This window comes from Bubalus kerabau, chromosome 2, assembly GCF_029407905.1.
Source record: "Bubalus kerabau isolate K-KA32 ecotype Philippines breed swamp buffalo chromosome 2, PCC_UOA_SB_1v2, whole genome shotgun sequence".
Lineage (NCBI taxonomy): Eukaryota > Metazoa > Chordata > Mammalia > Artiodactyla > Bovidae > Bubalus > Bubalus kerabau.
The window spans coordinates 88,867,507-88,888,507 of NC_073625.1; the positions used below are offsets into that span (position 1 = coordinate 88,867,507).

Consider the following 21,001-nt stretch of genomic DNA (forward strand, 5'->3'; position numbering starts at 1 on the left):
GCATTGCCTTTCTTTGGGATTGGCATGAAAACTGACCTTTTCCAGTCCTGTGGCCACTGCTGAGTTTTCCAAATGGTGAATGACATTCACCACATGAATGTCAACATTCATCAATACCAACATTAATGTCATCAGTACCAACATTCTTTACTTGGTAGAATGACCCAAATTTCTAAAGAGTCTGGGCCATTAGAACTATTGTGTGGTTTGGCCTCAAAGTTTTTCATTGACCATAATCATGAGAATAACAATGCTAAGAGATACCCTAGAGGGTGTTGTGTATTCCAGACATACTTTTTATTACCTTTTTGTGGAGGAGTCCAGTTTCCTCTTGTTACTTGCTATCAATCACCTCACCCAACATAGCAACTCACTTCTTTGTCTCATGATTCAAAGAAATGGAAAGTCAAGGGGCCTGAGTGGTAGTCTACTTTCAGACCAATGGAAGCATTGTTGTCTGTCTTGGTGGAACCAGGCTGTCCCGCTAGAAGTTTTTCCCTTCACCATTGTCCTTCCTGAAGTCACAGAGAGGAGCTGCATGCAGCAGTTCTCCGCTTTCTGATGGTGCCCGCATACCATGCAGAACCATCTGTAAGTCAGGCCCCAGACTTCTTGGCCAACTAATTATAAGGACACAGGCCCCAGCTGGGACACAGAAGCCTTTGTGGCAGGATTGGAGGCCAATAGCATTGGAACCACTTCTTCAAGTAACTTATTTGTGCCTTCAGGGCCTTTCCTGCTTGACCAAGTATATGCTGTTTCTATTTGATGAAGGAATGCTTCTGTGCACACTGAAATTTATGGTTAGTGGGTCAGATAACATCCAATTTGTCAAGGGAAGCTCCAGTATCATAGCAAATTAGTGATCCATGGTTAAACATTCATTTTTTTACCAAGGTTAACTATCAGGCCTACAGCTGTTTCTCTACAGTAGAGTAGTTATCCACAGAGGATGGCTGTTCTTTGCTCAAAATTCTAAGGGCTTGCATTTCGATCTCCTTCCAGAGGCTGATTAAAGGCTCCAAGGAGCTGTCACTGCTGATTCAGGCTCCACTGGATCTGCTGGATATGGCCCGAGAGGCAGAATAGCATGCACAACAGCCTACACATGGTACAAAGCCTTCTTTTGCTCTGAGCTCCACTCAAAACTAGCAGTTGGTAATGGGCTGGAATAACACACCTTAATAAGGATAACACTGCCTCCACAGTTCACAGAGGCACATTATGTGTTGTGCTTCTCTTTTGGTTTCAGCAAGGGCCAGATGTAACAACTTACCCTTAACCTTAGAAGGTTTTTTTTTTTTGTTTTTGTTTTTTTTGACAAGCTCTATATCACTAAAAGTGAAGTCGCTCAGTCGTGTCCGACTCTTTGCGACCCTGTGGACTGTAGCCCACCATGCTCCTCTGTCCATGGGATTCTCCAGGCAAGAATACTGGAGTGGGTTGCCATTTCCTTCTCCAGGGGATCTTCCCGACCCAGGGATCAAACCCAGGTCTCCCGCATTGCAGGCAGATGCTTTAACCTCTGAGCCACCAGGGAAGCCACCAGGTGTCTATATCACTGGACACCTACAAATTTCACTGAAATAGAAGACCCGTGAACTGTTGTTATATTTATTTTCTACCCTGTCCTGCAAGTGGCTTCCTAATAAATACTACTTCTTATTAAGACTGATAAGCACAATGTTATCCAGGTAACAGACTAAAATGATATAATATTTACAAATCATACATTTTATAAAAGACTTGTATCCAGAATAGATGAAACAGTCCCAATACTCATAATAAAGACAAATAAAATCAACCTAAAATGGGTAAGATATTTAACAAACACTCCATCAAAAAAAGATATAGAGATGTCAAAGAAAGATGCAAAAAGACACTATAAAAATTAGTTACTAGGGAAATGCAAATAAAAGTAAAACAAGCTATTATCAAAATGACTAAAATTGAAAAGACCGTCCATACTGGAAGCAGTAATACAGGTATTTGTGCTCAAGGATAGACAATCAAATAAGTTAGGAAGTAATTACCCCAAAATAAAGAAGACAGCATACTGAAGGCAAGTGTTGGTTATGTTGAAGCTACCACTACACATCACATACCCCACCCTATTCCTGTATGCATTTTTCACATGACTCCTCTCTTCTATGATATTTTTCTCCTCTATTTTGGCTTTCATCAGCAAAATTCTAAGGAAGCAGATCAATAAGTCTATGATGCTGTTTGCTTCCCCTCATCTAGCCATCCAAGTTCTCAAGTGGAGATTAAGCATTTTCTTTTGTTACTCAGATGTCACATCAAATTATCAAAAATAAGTAAGTTAACATTTGTTTATCCGAATGAATTACACTGACAACTTTCTCTGTTAATGCAAAAAAGGAAAATCTGATCATTGTACCACCATTTCAAAATCCCATAATAGTTTTCCTTTAAATTGGGATATAGAACAAAGTCTCTGACCTGGTCTTCAAGGTCTTGTGTTACCCACAAAAGCTGGCCGCCCTGACCCTATATGGCTTCTCCTTGTATCCCTCTTTTCAGCTATAATAATTTTGACTTGATTTACAAAAATGTCAAATTGTCAGTTGAAAAAAGGAAAAAAAAAGTGAATAATCTGCATATTTTATTTTTGAGGGTAAAATCTGGATGAGCAAAATAGCTCTAAGAATATAATATACTCTTTATTTAATTATCTGGTTAACATATTTTGGTGAACTAGAACTACAAACAAATGAACAATAGTTTAAGGATTTAGGTCATAATGTTTTCTGGATAAGAAATCTTTCTGATAATTGTGTTCAAAATGTTTATTTGATTTAATTACCCGCATTCTCTAAATCACTTAAATAGTAATCTCTATTCTTTCACCCGCTTCTGACAATAATTTCATAATATATACCTATACACACACAGATAGAAAAATGCAGAAAATGTTTCTCCAGTGCTTTTCTCAGATTTATGACTTAATAAGTACCCACATATCAAATTGAGAATTTTTTAATGTGTAGTGATTTGGGATTGAGTGGAAGGATGTTTACTCATAATAAATGTACATTTAACAACTTCAATTGTTAGCACAGGATATTTATATTGCCTTTATTCAGTTCCAGTCTTTGCTCAATTTTATTTCGCTAATAAAACCTGTGGAGATGAAGATGCTGTGCATGTAAACCAGAAGGATTTCTAGAGAAAGTCAGCTCTAATCACAATAATAACAAAGTAAAAGCATCTTCTAAAAATGAAAATAACTTTGAGGCAATGCTAGTATATTTATAAACTAAAAGTAAAATTACAATGAAAGTCTCTAATTTATACACAAATTCCATAGGAAAATAAACTCAGAATTTTGAGTAAAAGAAAAAAGAAATGTTTCCCTGTGCTGACAATCTTTGTTGAAACCAGAGTTGATAGATATTTACCCCTCAAACCACTGAGACTTTCCTCTCATCTTCAGGTCTTCTGTGATACTTCCTTTCTTCATTGCTTGTCTTTCCTACACTTACTGTCTATGCTCCTTAGTCTCTTCCTGTTTTTTGTTGTTCCTTGTTTTCATCCACTCAAATTCCCCATTCCACTTCTCTACCCACTCTCTTCTCAATTCCCTCCTCTCTCTCTCTTTTCAAAACTTTCATAATATTGCTCTATAAGGAAAAAATGCATTTGCCTGTGGGTGGTAAACAAATGTCAACTGTTGTCTACATCTTAAATACTTTATTTCATTCTCCTCGCTGCTGTGTCACTTGCTTCCCATTCCCTTCTTATTATTCTCTGATCTCAGCTCTATCCCCAAATAGAGACTGCTCTCACTAAAAATCTCTTAATTCTCACACTCAGTGACTTCTGTTCACTCCTTATCCTCCCAGACCAGTTGTCTTGCTTTAGACACCCTACTTTCCTCATCCTTCTTGAGTATTTTCCTCTCTTTAAGTTCCCAACACTCAGCTTTCCAATTCCCACCTTCTCTGTTCACTCTGCTCAGCATCCTTTTCTTGTCTTTCCTTTTCTCCTCCTTTGTGAGCCAGAGCTCTTAGTTCCAAGATGAAATGAGTTAACTGAATGAAAACTGGCTTAAACACAGAAATGTTAGGGAAATTGGAGAAATCCACTGGAGAAATTGGCAAGATACAAAGAAAGAAGTCAGATGGTCAACAGCCAAAAACGTCCCAGCTCTAGCTCAATAAGATCACTTGTCATTGCCGCTGAACTTGAATTCCACGACTCACTATCGATGCCACTGCTATGTGTACAGGATTCATGTTCTGGTTCCTCAGTTGATTTTGCAATCAAAGCAACCAAAATTCTCTTTGTCCCATGTTTGACCTCTGTCTCCCCTCTCCAAATCCAAAATCCAGGGTAAATGAGGTTTGTTTTTTGCCCCCCCCTCCTCCAGCTATACCAAGTCCCCTCCCTCGAAGTGCCATGAATGGGAAAGTTAGTTTCTAGAAACTTTGGCTTCTAGAAATCATGAGAGCTTTAGTCTGCCACCAAGACTCATTTGGTAGAAAAGAGAATCAGATGTCATCCATCCAATAAATGATGTATAGTCATCTTTAATCTCTTTATATAACTTCTTCAAGTTTATTTTCATTCCTTCCATTTTTTACTTTATGCACACTGTTCAACGTATCAGCCATAGTAACTGCTTTCATTCACCTCAATGACACCCATGTCATTATTTCTATTAAACACTTGTAGAATCACACTGCTACATTTATCTCACTCAGATCTTCAAAAGATGCCCCTTGCAAAAACTAGCTACTGCATCTGAGTCTTCAGTCTCAGTTTTTAATAAACACCTGATCAGTCACCAAGTGACTCTCTTACTAACCATTCCTTCACATTTAATCTGTAACCAAGTCTCATTGATTCTATATTCTGATTTATTTTTAATACTTTTATTTATTTATTTTTGGCTGTCCTGGCTCTTTGTTGATGTGTGGGCTTTTCTCTAGTTGCACAGAGCAGAGGCTCCTCTGTAGTTGCAGGGTGTGGGGTTCTCACTGAGGGGGCTTCAGTAGCTGTGGCGCCTGGCCTCAGTAGCTGTGGTTCCCAAGCTCTAGAACACAGGCCCAACAGTGGTGGATCATGGGCTTAGTTACTTGGTGGCACGTGGTATCTTCCTGGCCCAGAGATTGAACCAAGGTCTTCTGCATTGGCAGGTGGATTCTTTACCACTGAGCCACAAGGGAAGCCCTGGCTTATTTTGATCTATGTCTTTGTCAGATGTTCAAGCTGGATTTAGAAAAGGCAGAGGAACCAGAGATCAAACTGCCAACATCTGTTGGATCATTGAAAAAGCAAGAGAGTTCCAGAAAAAAATCTACTTCTGCTTTATTGACTATGCCAAAGCCTTTGATTGTGTGGGTCACAACAAACTGTGGAAAATTCTTAAAGACATGGGAATACCAGACCACATTCCCTGCCTCCTGAGAAATCTGTATGCAGGTTAAGAAGCAACAGTTAGAACTGGACATTAAACAACAGACTGGTTCCAAATCAGGAAAGGAGTATGTCGAGGCTGTATATCGTCACTCTGCTTGTTTAACTTATATGCAGAGCACATCATGAGAAATGCTGAACTGGATGAAGCACAAGCTGGAGTGCTTGTTCAAGATTACTGGGAGAAATATCAATAACCTCAGATATGCAGATAACATCATGCTTATGGAAGAAAGCGAGGAAGAACTAAAGAGCCTCTTGATGAAAGTGAAAGAGGAGAGTGAAAAAGGTGGCTTAAAACTCAATATTCTGAAAACTAAGATCATGGCATCTGGTCCCATCACTCTTGGCAAACAGATGGGGAAACAGTGGAAACAGTATCAGACTTTATTTTGGGGGGCTCCAAAATCACTGCAGATGGTGATTGCAGCCATGAAATAAAAAGATGCTTCCTTCTTGTAAGAAAAGTTATGACCAATCTAGACAGCATATTAAAAAGCAGAGACATTATTTTGCCAACAAAAAGGTCTGTCTAGTCAAAGCTATGGTTTTTCTGTAGTCATGTATGGATATGAGAGTTGGACTGTAAAGAAGGCTGAGTGCCAAAGAATTGGTGCTTTTGAACTGTGGTGTTGGACAAGACTCTTGAGAGTCACATGGACAACAAGGAGATCCAACCAGTTCATCCTAAGGGAAATCAGTCCTGAATATTCATTGGAAGGACTGATGCTGAAACTGAAACTCTAATACTTTGGCCACATGATGTAAAAAATTGACTCATTTGCAAAGACCCTGATGCTGGGAAAGATTGAGGGTGGGAGGAGAAGGGGACGACAGAGGATGAGATGGTTGGATGGCCTTACTAACTCAATGGAGATGAGTTTGAGTAAGCTCTGGGAGTTGGTGATGGACAGGGAAGCCTGGCGTGCTGCAGTCCATTGGGTTGGAAAGAGTCGGACACAACTGGGCTACTGAACTGAACTGAACTGACATCTCTGTCTTCTCCCTCATCTCCCCAGTCACATCACACATGAACAAGAACTTCACATGCTTTTAATCACCTAGGGAGCATTGAAAAATGCATGTTATTTGACCACATTCATGATCTTTTGGATCAATTTCTAAAATAGTATCTCAGACAATATTCTGCATGGAAAACTACCCCAAACAATTTGGACATGTAATCTAGTTTGGGAATAACTGGACAAGAGTCATAGCTTACTAAAGAGAATTTATGACACAAGATTCTTCTTCCTACATTCTGTTTTCTACAACCAAATATTTAATTTCAAAAATAACCATTGATGACATGCCACATCTTAAAAGTTTTCAGTGCTTGCCTAATGCTTGATGAATAAAATTGAAGATTATTCATATGATATTCAATTCACTTGATAACCTAGGCCTTTCTAACATTTTAAAAACCTGCATTCATCTCAAACACACAGAATTTCCATATCTCATTCAATAGTTTCCCCATAAATTTGTTCATGTTCAGAATTTCCTTTTTCTAAATAGGTTTATTCCTGTACATATTTTGAACTGAAATAATCACATTTTCCAAATATAACAATTTTCTCCAATACTTTTCTCATATTAAAGTAAGAGTAAATAAAATCATATTCAGGCTAGTTTGTGGTTTTATTTATATTAGCCTAACTAAATTTTTTTTAATCTTCTGATATATGTTCTTTTCACATTTATTGCATTGTTTTTCCAGGCCATCTATTAAGGATACGGAAATGAAAAAAGCAACATTGCTGACGGAGTTTTTTCTCACAGGACTTAAGTATCAACCATGGTGGCAAATCCCCTTGTTCTTGTTGTTCTTGGTGACATACCTCATCACCATTGTGGGAAACCTTGGTCTGATTGTTCTCTTCTGCATTGACCCTCACCTTCACATTCCCATCTTAATCCTTGGAAAATTAGCCTTTGTTGATGCCTGGATACCCTCCATGGTGACTCCAAAGATGCTGGTCAACTTCTGTGCCAAGAGCAAAATTATCTCTCTCACTGAATGCAAGTTATACATTTTTTCCCCTTGCTATCCGTGTAACCACAGAATGCTTTTTGCTGGCAACAATGGCATATGATTGCTATGTGGCCATAGGTAAACTATTATATTATCCAGTGATTATGACAGATAGACTGTGCACCTGGCTACTAGCTTTGTCATTTTTAGGTGGCCTTTCCCATGCTGCACTTCATAACACTTTTTTATTCAAAGTAACCTTTTGTGATTCCATCATAGTATAACACTTTTGCTGTGATATTATACCATTGTTTAAGATGTCCTGTACTGACCCTTCCATTAATTTTCTGACAGTATTTCTTTTCTCTGGATCAATACAGGTGTTCACCTTTTTCATGTTCTTGTGTCTTATTCACTTGTTCTCTTTACAGTTTTAAAAAAGAAGTCTGTTGAAGGCGTGAGGAAGACCTTCTCCACCTGTGGCACCCACCTGCTATCTGTCTCTTTATATCATGTGCCTCTTTTCATGTATGTGTGCCGTGGAGCTGCACAAGCAGATGATCAGGATATGATGGACTCTATTTTACACTGTCATAATTCCTTTGTTAATCCAATTATCTACAGCTTGAGAAATAAGAAAGTCATAGATTCACTGACAAAAATGTTAAAAAGAAATAGTAGATATCATGCTAATAAACGTTCTTTTTTCATTAAAACAACACAAAATGTTACAGGTTAGATGTTGTGACATGCTGATTAGTGTTCAAAGTTTTTACATTTATAATTGTCCTATTATTTTAATGACTTAAGATGTTGCTGCTGCTACAGCTGCTAAGTCGCTTCAGTCATGTCCGACTCTGTGCGACCCCATAGACGGTAGCCCACCAGGCTTCCCCGTCCCTGGGATTCTCCAGGCAAGAACACTGGAGTGGGTTGCCATTTCCTTCTCCAATGCCTGAAAGTGAAAAGTGAAAGTGAAGTCACTCAGTCGTGTCCGACTCTAGTGACCCCATGGACTGCAGCCTACCAGGCTCCTCTGTCCATGGGATTTTCTAGGCAAAAGTATTGGAGTGGGGTGCCATTGACTTCTCCAACTTAAGATGTTAGTGCCTAACAAATTCTTTGAAGCATTTATTCATCTTATTCTAAAATATATAAGGTATTTAATCAATTGTTTAAGTCATAGAAAAGTAATTAAAGTAGAAAACAAATGGAAATATTTAATATGTTTGCATGTTCTTCAATCTGTGACTTTATAAATGCATTAAGTACTAAGCTAGTGGAGTTCCTCTGAATAGTTTATCATGTATTTGATACTCACACAACTGTAGAGCCTCATATCACATGTAACTCCACAAGTAGGCACGTTTGTGTTTGAATGAACAGAAGCATTCCCAGAATTCTGCCTGCCATCAAAAGGTATTACTTTCTACTTTATCTGACTCATCATAAATCTTTAGTAGGGATGAACTCTCATATCACATAGAGAAATAAACATAAATTAGAAAATAATGAGGAAAAATGGCATTAGAAGTACGATATTAAGTCAGAGCTACAGTGTAAAAGATGCCCTTAGCTAGTGTGCTTTTTAGAGAAAGGCAAAGAGGCCAGTTGTCTCTCACTGTCTATGATGCTTTCTAAGGACTTTCTAGCTTTGTTAGTATTTGAAGGTCAATCTGAAAAACTTCACTAATTTAGAAAATTAACAGATTACAATGATGATTTATGTTGGCTAGGCATAGAAAAGAAGAAAAAAATTGAAGAATAGAAAGAAAATGGTCAATTTTTCTAGAATTAAAAATAGGCAAAAGATTAAGATTTTAAGAACAGTAATATACTGTTCAGTTCAGTTCAGTTCAGTTCAGTCGCTCAGTCATGTCCGACTCTTTGCGACCCCATGAATCGCAGCACGCCAGGCCTCCCTGTCCATCACCAACCCCCGGAGTTCACCCAGACTCACGTCCATCGAGTCAGTGATGCCATCCAGCCATCTCATCCTCTGTCGTCCCCTTCTCCTCCTGCCCCCAATCCCTCCCAGCATCAAAGTCTTTTCCAATGAGTCAACTCTTCACATGAGGTGGCCAAAGTACTGGAGTTTCAGCTTTAGCATCATTCCTTCCAAAGAAATCCCAAGGGATGATCTCTTTCAGAATGGACTGGTTGGATCTCCTTGCAGTCCAAGGGACTCTCAAGAGTCTTCTCCAACACCACAGTTCAAAAGCATCAATTCTTAGGCATTCAGCCTTCTTCATAGTCCAACTCTCACATCCATACATGACCACTGGAGAAACCATAGCCTTGACTAGATGGACCTTTGTTGGCAAAGTAATGTCTCTGCTTTTGAATATGCTATCTAGGTTGGTCATAACTTTCTTTCCAAGGAGTAAGCGTCTTTTAATTTCATGGCTGCAGTCACCATCTGCAGTGATTTTGGAGCCCCCAAAAATAAAGTCTGACACTGTTTCCACTGTTTCCCCATCTATTTCCCATGAAGTAATGGGACCGGATGCCATGATCTTCATTTTCTGAATGTTGAGCTTTAAGCCAATTTTTTCACTCTCCACTCTCACTTTCATCAAGAGGCTTTTTAGTTCCTCTTCATTTTCTGCCATAAGGGTGGTGTCATCTGCATATCTGAAGTGATTGATATTTCTCCCGGCAATCTTGATTCCAGCTTGTGCTTCTTCCAGTCCAGCGTTTCTCATGATGTACTCTGCATATATGTTAAATAATCAGGGTGACAATAGACAGCCTTGATGTACTCCTTTTCCTATTTGGAACCAGTCTGTTGTTCCATGTCCAGTTCTAACTATTGCTTCCTGACCTGCATACAGGTTTCTCAAGAGGCAGATCAGGTGGTCTGGTATTCCCATCTCTTTCAGAATTTTCCACAGTTTATTGTGATCCACACAGTCAAAGGCTTTGGCATAGTCAATAAAGCAGAAATAGATGTTTTTCTGGAACTCTCTTGCTTTTTCTATGATCCAGAGGATGTTGGCAATTTGGTCTCTGGTTCCTCTGCCTTTTCTAAAACCAGCTTGAACATCTGGAAGTTCACGGTTCACATATTGTTGAAGCCTGGTTTGGAGAATTTTGAGCATTACTTTACTAGCGTGTGAGATGAGTGCAATTGTGCAGTAGTTTGAGCATTCTTTGGCATTGCCTTACTTTGGGATTGGCATGAAAACTGACCTTTTCCAGTCCTGTGGCCACTGCTGAGTTTTCTAAATTTGCTGGCATATTGACTGCAGCACTTTCACAGCATCATCTTTCAGGATTTGAAATAGCTCAACTGGAATTCCATCACCTCCACTAGCTTTGTTCGTAGTGATGCTTTCTAAGGCCCACTTGACTTCACATCCAGGATGACTGGCTCTAGGTCAGTGATCACACCATCGTGATTATCTGGGTCATGAAGATCTTTTTCGTATAGTTCTTCTGTGTATTCTTTCCACCTCTTCTTAATATCTTCTGCTTCTGTTAGGTCCATACCATTTCTGTCTTTTATCGAGCCCATCTTTGCATGAAATGTTCCTTTGGTATCTCTGATTTTCTTGAAGAGATCTCTAGTCTTCCCCTTTCTGTTGTTTTCCTCTATTTCTTTGCATTGATCGCTAAAGAAGGCTTTCTTATCTCTTCTTGCTATTCTTTGGAAGTCTGCATTCAGATGCTTATATCTTTCCTTTTCTCCTTTGCTTTTCACTTCTCTTCTTTTCACAGCTATTTGTAAGGCCTCCCCAGACAGCCATTTTGCTTTTTTGCATTTCTTTTCCATGGGCATGGTCTTGATCCCTGTCTCCTGTACAATGTCATGAACCTCATTCCATAGTTCATCAGGCACTCTATCTATCAGATCTAGGTCCTTAAATCTATTTTTAACAGTTAACAATAACAGTAATTGTTATTGGAGTGTGTTGTTGACAATGAAGGGCTTTCAATGTATATTTGTTGTTGTCATTGTTCAGGTGCTATGTCGTGTCTGAATCTTCGTGACCCCATGGACTGAAGCATGCCAGGCTTCCCTGTCCTTCACTATCTCCTAGGCATGTTCACTGAGTTGGTGATGCTATCTAATCATCTCATCCTCTGCTGCCCTCTTCTCGTTTTGCCTTCAATCTTTCCCAGCATCAGGGTCTTTTCCAATGAGTCGGGTCCTCACATCAAGTGGCCAAAATACTGGAACTTCAGCTTCAGCATTAGTCCTTCCAATGAATATTCAGGATTGATTTCCTTTAGGATTGACTGGTTTGATCTCCATGCAGTCCAAGGGACTCTCAAGAGTCTTTTCCAGCACCACAATTCAAAAGGATCAATTCTTTGGTGCTCAGCTTATTTATGGCCCAACTCTGACATCCAGACATGACTACTGGAAAAACCATAGCTTTGGTTATATGGACCTCCATCGGCAAAATGATGACTCTGCTTTTAAATATGCTGTCTAGGTTTGTCATAGCTTTCCAAGCTATGACAAGGAGCAAGCATCTTTTAATTTCATGGCTTCAGTAATCATGTGCAATGATTTTGGAGCCCAAGAAAATAAAATCTGTCACTGCTTTTACTTCTTCCCTTCTATTTGCCATAAAGTGATTGTATCAGATGCAATTATCTTAGTTTTCAGAATTTTGAGTTTTAAGCCAGCTTTTCACTCTTCTCTTTTAGCCTCATCAAGAGGCTCTTTAGTCCCTTTTTAGTTTCTGCCATTAGAATGGTATCATCTACATATCTGAGGTTGTTGATATTTCTCCAAGCAATCTTGATCCCAGCTTGTGATTAATCCAGCCTGGTATTTCACATGAAGTACTCTGGATTCTCTGATGGCTCAGATGGTAAAGAAACTTCCTGCAATGCAGGAGACCCAAGTTCTATCCCTGGGTTGGGAAGATTTCCTGGAGAAGGGGATGGCTACTGGCTCCAGTATTCTTGTCTGGAGAATTCCATGGACAGAGGGGCCTTGTGGGCTACAGTCTGCAGGGTCACAAAGAGCTAGACATGTCTGAGCAATTAACACACAGTCTGTGTATAGGTTAAATAAACAGTGTGTCAATATATGGTCTTGTTGCACTCCTTTCCCAATTGTGAACCAGTCAGTTGTTCCATGTAAGGTTCTAACCATTGCTTTTTGACATGCATACAGGTTTCTCAGAAGAAGGTAAGGTGGTCTGGTATTCCCATGTCTTTAAGAATTTTCCACAGTTTGTTGTGATCCACACAGTCAAAGCCTTTCATGTAGTCAATGAAGCAGAAGTAGATGTTTTTCTCTGGAATTCCTTGCTTTCTCTATGATCCAATGAATGTCAAAGATCAAATAACTTTGAGATGATACAAGGTTATGTAGCTCAGTGGGTGGATGGGAAGAACATGGAAATAAACAAGAATTTGGATGTTTGTGCCTTCAAGTCCTTAAATGTCCATTTTATCACACTACATACTCTAAGAATAATAAGTTATTCATCTTCAGCTCCACCTTTCTCTTCATCTCACCACTGATTCTATGTATATTCTTTCTGATACCACTGAGACCTTCACCTTCTTAACTACATATCTTTTTGATTTACAAAACTCAAGTTACCCTTCCTCCCATTCTGGGGATCCTGTCTTACTTCCCAAACACAGCTGCCAAATTATTCTTTGTATGCAGAATTCGGAGCAAATCATATATTAGACATTACAAATGCTGTCAGAATATGATTTTTTTTTAACTTCTGAGAAGATATTAATACCATTTAAATGACACTTATTTGAATGAGATGATTAACAGATTGTCATGATATTTCCTTCTGCTTTTCGATATAAAGCAAGAAACTTGCTAAATGTACTATGAGTATTTGTGTTAACAGGGTTTTCCAGTTAACAGAACAAATATGATATAAATATATAATCTATATATACATATAGATATCTATCTATCTAAATGTATATCATATAAAGAGTTTTATTATAAGATATTGGCACATATAATTATAGAGACAGAGAATCTGCCCTCTGCAAGCAGGAGACCCAAGGTAATAGATGTTCATAGTTCAAAGGCCCGAGACAGTAGAATCAATGGTATAGATTTCTGTCTGAGTCTGAAATCTTAAGAACCAAAACCATCAAAGACATGAGAAGAGCAATGTCTGAGACAAATAGAAAATTCAGTGATCCACTGCTTTGTGTTGTTGTTGTTAAATTAGGGAGAGGCATCTGCTTTATTCAGTGTATTGCTGCTACTGCTAAGTTGCTTCAGTCGTGTCTGACTGTGAGACCCCATAGACGGCAGACACCAGGCTCCTCCATCCATGGGATTTTCCAGGCAAGAGTACTGGAGTGGGGTGCCACTGCCTTCTCTACACAGTCTACTAACTCCAAACTAATCAGGTCTGGAACCATTCTCACAGACACACATCCATAGGTAATATTTTTCAAGATATCTGGATATCCCATGGCCCAGAGAAGCTGATACATAAAGTGAGGCATCACAAGTTTACCTGTTATCAGTTTGGCACCTATACATAATTCCTTACCATATTTAATCTTCAAATAAAGACAACAAGGTCATAATTCTGCCTAACATGATACAACTATGCTGTGTACAACTGAAAATGCACTAAGCCTTTCCCCAGATAAGAAGGTAAAATTCTTAAGTGATGTTTACTCTTCTCAATATCTGGGGACTTAATACTATGTCTAATTAACAATGCTTAATTACAATGATATGTAGTTAATACATCTTATGTTATGTGACAAGGGATAGGGAATAATAGTGGAAAGAAAACAAATATATTATCTGTATATGTATAAACACACACACACACACACACACACACACGTATTCTTACCAAAACAGGAAAAAAATACATACATGCCAGAGTCCAGCTCCAGCAGCCAGGGGATCAGCCTGAAGGGATGAGCGGTGTTGGCGGGAACTGATGTAGCCTCTGACTCAGGTACAGGTACGGGACTACATGTTTATTTCAGGCATCAGGTTCTCTTTTATACTTTTCCAAAAGCGTTAGCTCAGAGGTTTGACATTTTCAGTTCCCCCTCACCCAGATTATTGTTTCATTGTTGCCCTTAAAACAGAGTTCCTGCTTCAGCAATTCTCTCAGAATCATGTTTACTTGTGATTACATTGTAACTCATGCTTATGTCTGGGCTGCATGCCGCATTTCTCAGTTTATTTCTTATCTTTCTAAATCCTGCTTGCCCCTAGTATCTTAAGCTCACTATCTCCTAAAAAGGCTTCTAGCTATTCTTAATTATTCCTAAACCAAGCTCAGCAAACTTCCTTTGCCATAAACATATCCCTCACAAACAGGTCTTAGATAACAATCCTTCCCATGGCCTCAAGCTGTGGCCTATGTGCTCATCCTGGGACATTCTTTGTAAAAATTCTTAAACAAATGTCAATGGTTACTTTATAGATTATTTTCTGGGCACAACTGCAGAAGGCTTTGTGCTTTCTCAGGCTTCTCTCAAGAACAATAAGCACCTTAACATTCTTTCCAGCCAACTCAACTGAAGAAAGGAAGAAACAAGTCAGAATCACAAGAGCTAACTCCTTCATCCCAGTCTGTGCCTGCGGAATGAGGAGAGGAGGCTGGGACCGTGCCTCCGTTTTGTCAGTAATGCCTAACGCAGCTCCCGACACATACAGCAGCATTACTGTCTTCATATCTGTAACTGATGACATGGCATTTAAAACTTTATACATTTATACATTCTTCCACTACCAGTCATATTCCCTTTGACTTCAGGAAGTACTGAAGCTAATTATTGCTATTTACCTGGTGGGGTGACACAAATCTAATGACCCAAAGTAGCCTGAGGCATTAGAACTCCTGCCCAACTGGTTTGTTAAAGTTTGCCACTGAGCTTAATCATAGGGAAGAACCTCTAAGAGAGGTGCTATAAAATTTTTTATAAGAGCAATAATAATTTTAAAAGAAATTTCAATATCTAATATGATCTAAAATCTTAAATTAAAAGCTAGTATCATTTCTATCATTTAGTCTTATTGTTTTAATTTCCGTTTTTATGTTTTATAATATGCATAATATTTTAGCAGTGTGATACATCTATCTAATTTATAAATAAAATGTTTATATTTAGAAATATACCAAATGACTTTACTGACATGAATGTACACCAAAAATGGTTTGGAATCTCTCATATTGTGAAGCAACCAGCAGTTGGAAGATAGGTGAAATACATAAGGAGATGAGACAATCTGGGGGAAATTCTAGAATGAAAGAAGAATGAGATCAAGTATAGAACTCAGGGGAACATTAGTATAATTAAGGAAAAAGAAAGAAACACAACTCAGCATATAATCTGTTCCAGCAGATGGAACAATCAGGAAGATTGAAGCAGTGAGTGTTATCACAGAAGCCAAAAGTAAAAATTTTCAATAGAGTCAAAGCCTACAGTTTGGTTAGAAAGGTAATTAGATGTTCTTTGGAGGCAGGCATTTAGAGTTAGTTGTGACTTTACTGAGAAACAGGGTTTGGTAAATTGGAAAGGACAGAAAAAATCAATGGAAAGGAACCAAAACTTCCAATCTAATTCTCCATTCCCTTTATATTACCTGTTCTCTTTATATTATGTATAAGTAAACTTCTACCACTCTAGTTTGCTATTAATCTTTTAATTAGGTCTTGCTCTTTCAAGTTTCTAGGCTTTTATCATTTGATTCCCTCATGCTAATTCTTTCCTCATGTGCTTTGCTTATAAAATCCTAATTTATCTTCAAGGTTCATCAGGAATGACAATTCCACTTAGAAATCTTTTTTTTTTTTTAATTTGTCCAGGTCACAATTAACTTTGTTCACTATATTTTAATACAGCTTATTTATACTTTTTTATATCACAGCCTAAATTGCTTGGTAGTTAGCAATGTAAGTGTCTCTGTCATCACTAGGAGATTCTTATCAGAAGCATTTGTAAAACTTGAGAAAGTCTTATCCCCCATGCTCACATTCTGTGCTCACTTTACCCACCATCTTTTCCAACACCATGTCTATTGCAAGCACTTGATTAAGGTTAAACTGAACTGAAATTTTAAAAATAAAAAAGCACATACTGAGGATCTAGCTCAGTTTGTGAACGTAGGTTCCAATTACATATGGCACAGTCAGTGACTTGCTGACTTAAGCATATATAGTCAAGACTTAAAATCAAGACACATACAAGTCATACTTGATCAAGTAGCAAATGCAACATAAAAACAAGTATCATGTATACTTTGGTCACCTGATGTGAAGAGCCAACTCATTAGAAAAGACTCTGATGCTGGGAAAGATTGAAGGCAGGAAGAGAAGCAAATGACAGAGGACGAGATGGTAGGCTGGCATCACCAACTCAATGGACATGAGTTTGAGCAAGCTCTGGGAGATGGTAAAGGACAAGGAAGCCTGGAGTGCTGCAGTCCATGGGGTTGCAAAGAGTGGAAAAGACTGAGAGACTGAACAGCAACATTCTTGTATATTAGGAAATGAAAAAATAAATGTAAGGACATAGGAAAGTCTTTAAGGAGGAGATTTGATTTGAGGTGAGGATGGTGTAGTTCTTGGAGTAGAAAGGAAGACAGTGTTTTAGATGAGGGAAGCATAAGCAAATTAATTATACAGGTGCACAGAACAGTGAAGGGAGGCACATGGCCGAGTGCCCTGAGGTGAGAGGAATAAAGAAAGGTGACAGGCAAAATACAGACAGACTGTGTAGCATCTGAAAAGACAAAAATAAAAAAAAATGGACTTGTGTGAAAAACCAATGAAAGACCTTGCAAATTCTTGAGTAGAAGAGTATATTTTTTTAATTCATTGGACAAATATTTGTTGAGCACCACAAAATGTCACATATTGTTTAAGATATTAGAAATATACAGGGGTGAACATAACAGAGAAATCCCTTTCCTCTTAAGTCTATATGCTAATGGTGATTGGGTGGAAGGAGTGACCGACTGACTCCTTGTGATACAATAACAAATAAATACATAGCATATCGAAGGTGATTAATGGAATGAAGGTTCTTGAGAGTCCCTTGGACTGCAAGGAGATCAAACGAGTCAATCCTAAAGGAAATCAATCCTGAATACTCACTGGTAGGACTGATGCTGAAGCTGAAGCTCCAATACTTTGGCCACGTGATGTGAAGAACCGACTCATTGGAAAAGACCTTGATGTTGGGAAAAAATGAAGGCAGGAGAAGGGGATGAGAGGATGAGATGGCTGGATGGCATCACAGACTCAATGGACATGAGTTTGAGCAAACTCTGGGAAATAGTTAAGGACAGTGAAGACTGGTATGCTGCAGTCCATGGGGCTTGCAAAGAGTCGGACACAATTTAGTGACTGAACAACAACAAAGTGGAAGGAAGGGGAAAAAATAAGGTAAAAAAGATAATAGCAGCTGAGGGAAACTGAAAAGGTCAGAGAAACATCTCAGTAATTCATATGTAGGAATAAATAATGATATTACAGTTTTCAAAGAGGTTTTTAAAAGATATTGGGACAAATGTAAATAACAGAGTAAAGTTAATGACCCTGGCTGAACCTATCACATCTTTTAGTCTCCTTTCAAAATTCTAATAATCTTTCATAAGGCATATTAATTGTTTCAGTAAAAGGTAAAATTAATATTAGACTGTTTTCAGCTCATTTAAAATTTATGCAGATAATAAACAGCATTTAATAAGAATATATATAATAATTATCAAGGTGATCATCAAACAACTTTAGTCTTATAAGGCATCTTTTTATGTGTAGGGGATTGAATCTCCCCACAGAAATACTCTCAGGTCTGTGCAAGGAAATCCCTTAGGATTTGATGGAAAATTTTAACTTTGCATTGTAAGGAACATAATTATTGACTCTGACCTCTTTGCAGTCTCCCGATTTTCATTCTTTTAATCCCAAATGTTTTAGAGACGAAAGTTTATAATCTGAAATTCTGTAAGACCTAAGCCAAGAAGGAAACGTGAGGTGCTACAAAACATTCTTAGTGAAATTTAGGTAAGGGGGATATTCTAATTTATTTTTACTTTTAGTATTAACATCCGTTTATATATTTATCTGCAATTATTAAGCATTTTTGGTTGTTATTAGGTTTCAACTATGCCATTATCTTTCTAGCTCTTTTCAAAACTGAATTGTGGAAAATTCAGGATGAGATTCAAACTGTTATTCACAATGACTTTTTCAGACTAAGGTAGAACTTCAAAATATACAGGTAAAGACAAGAATTCTATTAAATAATTCAGGCACTCACATTGAACATTTCTAAGTTAGCTGAATAATTAAGTGGATTATTTTTAGTACTTTAAAACAAATAACCAAAATTTTCAGTTGGTGTTTTTACTTTGATGTTTTGATTATGGAAAAATAAAACTATTTTGACCAAAGAATTTATATTAGTAAACCATAACAGTTAACAGTGTTAGTGGATCACTAAATGATAGCTTTTTAAGAAGAAAACAAAATTTGTCCTCAAAAATTACATTAAGATTTAAAGGGTTTTCTCTTCTAAGTTTATGAAAAACTAAAGTATAAAAGCAAGCTTACTATTCTTTATTAGCTTTTATTCCACTGTGATATACTTCGGAAAATCTTACACAATTTTTTTAGAGTCCGAAAAATAGCTGATGAGTAGATTCAAATGAAAGGATACCTTCTCTTAAATTAAATATGTATATGGTATTTATCATAAAAACATTATTTAACATATATAACATGCTGATCTGATATGTTTGTATATGGTAATATGATTGTCACTGTAACATTTAGGACTCTGTCATGTCACATAGTTGTCATTTCTGTGGTGGGAATAATTAAGATCTAGTCTCAGTACTTTTGATGATTATGGTAAATATTTTTGTCTACATTCACTATACTGTGCATTAGATTCCAGGACTTATTTATCTATTAGTTGCAAATTTGTACCCTTAAACATTACTCCTATTCTCTTACTCCTTATCCCTTAGTAATACCATTTTACTCTGTTTTTATAAGTTTTGCTTTTTTAGATCCACATGTGAATTATACCATGCAGTATTTGTCTTTCTAATCACTTAGCATAACGTCCTCCAGGTCCGTTCATGTTTTCACAAATGGCAGAGTATCATTCTTCCTCATGGCTGAATAATATTCAATTGTGTCTGCATGTGTGTGTGTGTGTATATGTATCTATATATACATACATACACACCACACTATCCACCTTGTCTTCTTTATCCATCCATCCTATAATGGACACTAGGTGTCTTGTCTATTGTGGATAATGTTGCAATAAATATTACAGTGCTGCTGCTGCTAAGTCACTTCAGTCGTGTCCGACTCTGTGCTACCCCATAGACGGCAGCCCACCAGGCTTCCCCGTCCCTGGGGTTCTCCAAGCAAGAACACTGGAGTGGGTTGCCATTTCCTTCTCCAATGCATCAAAGTGAAAAGTGAAAGTGAAGTTGCTCAGTTGTGTCTGACCCTTAGCGACCCCATGGACTTCAGCCTTCCAGGCTCCTCCATCCATGGGATTTTCCAGGCAAGAGTACTGGAGTGGGGTGCCATTGCCTTCTCCGATTACAGTGCAGATATCCCTTTTATAACTTGTTTTCATTTCCTTTTGATTATACACCTGGATGTGGAACTTAGGGATCATATGACAGTTTTATTTTTAATTTTTTGAGGAAAATCAATCTTATTTGTAATGGTTGAACCAATTTACATTCCCACCAATAGTGCATAATGGTTCTCTTTTCTTCACATCTTTGCCAATACTTCTTATTTCTTGCCTTCTTGATGACAGGCATTCTGAGAGGTATAGGGTAATTTCTTGTGTTTTTGACTTGCATTTTCCTAAGGATTAGTGATACTAAATACCCTTTCATGTGCTGTTGATTACTTGAATGTCTTCTGGAAGAATACCCTTTTAGTTCCTCTGCCCACTTTTAAATCAGATTTACTTTTACCATTGAGTTGTATGAGTTCCTTATATATTTTGGATATTATTCCCCAATTTTTGAATGATGAGGTTTAAAATTTTTTCTTTGTAGACTCTTCTTCAAAATCAATAGACTCAACTTGCAGGAGAGGTCACTAAAGATCACTGATAGGATTCTGAAAACAACTTCACCCCTTCTAGGTCACTGGGAAGGAGGTAGGGCTGAAATCAATACTGTTTTCTCCTTGTAGCACAGTACAGCTCTCATAAGAAGTACAAGTCACAGTTAACTTCAAAATGTCTATAATTTAATAAGCAAATTGTGCCTTCAAATATAAAAAGGTAGATTATACATAAGGCATTCTAGATTGTGTTGCATATATAAGACATGCTTGAGAGCAGACAAAATGGAGATCAGTGTGATCTGGGGCATTTAGTTAAAACTTTCTTAAATAGCCTTACATGTAAATTATGCTTTATATAAAAAGAGTAGATGATTCAGATACATGGGTAAAAGCACCAGAAATAATCATGGACAGAGTCAGTATTTATGGAAATAGGTATGACACTGGGAAAAGGAATAAAAGATATGTTAATCAATGGATATATAATTCCTTAGCTACCAAAGAATACTGTTTTTTTTTTTTTTAAGAATACTGTTTTTAAAACTGA

General features: G+C 37.7%; 1 pseudogene; it reads left to right on the plus strand.

The window, feature by feature from the left end:
- The first annotated feature begins 7,184 nt into the window (after window positions 1–7,184).
- On the plus strand, window positions 7,185–8,156 carry LOC129644443 (olfactory receptor 5H8-like; annotated as a pseudogene).
- Window positions 8,157–21,001: the final 12,845 nt, after the last annotated feature.